The following is a 747-nucleotide window of genomic DNA, read 5'->3' on the forward strand; positions in this document are numbered from 1 at the left end:
AAAAAAAAAAAAAAAAAAAAAAAAAAAGATTTTTTTTTTCTGATTTCAAAGCTTCCCCTCCTAACTCATTCTGCAAATTTTATTGAACCTTTACTATATGCCAGAGGCCCGATTCTAGGCACTGGGGAGAAATACAGTGGTGCAGACAAGGGAGTTTTTTTCATGGAGCTTACATTCTAGAGTCAGATCCAGATCAGTATGAATTTCCTATTTATTTTGTTTGAATCTCTTTCCTAAACTGTCAACTGTATTCTTCTGGTTACTCATTCCTACTTCATCCTAGGGCAGAAACATAAATTAAGTCCACTTTTATACTTGGTGTTATGCACTGGATATTTTTGTCCCTCTCAAATTTATATGCTGAAATGTAATCCCTAATGCGATGGATTGGAGGTGAGGCCTTTGGGAGGTAATCAGGTCATGAGGAAAGAACCCTCAAGAATGGGACTAGTGCCTCATACAAAGAGGCAGGAGGCCTAGTTCCTCTGCTTGCCACCTTGGGAGAATACAACATAAAATTGGCAGTTTGCGATCTGGAAGAGAGTCTTTGCCAGCACCTCACCATGCTGGCGCCCTGATCTCTGACTTTCAGCCTCCAGAATGGTGGGAAATTTCTGTTGTTTGTAAGCCACCCAGGCTTTGTTACAGCAGATGGGACTAAGACACTTATCTTTCACCTGTAGGAAAATGCTAAATCAGATAATGGCAACCACTGTGAACTGTAATATCTCAAGGGTATTATGGGGT

The sequence above is a fragment of the Sapajus apella genome, unplaced genomic scaffold (genome assembly GCF_009761245.1).
Source record: "Sapajus apella isolate SASKATOON/1434 unplaced genomic scaffold, GSC_monkey_1.0 scaffold5, whole genome shotgun sequence".
NCBI classification, from domain to species: domain Eukaryota; kingdom Metazoa; phylum Chordata; class Mammalia; order Primates; family Cebidae; genus Sapajus; species Sapajus apella.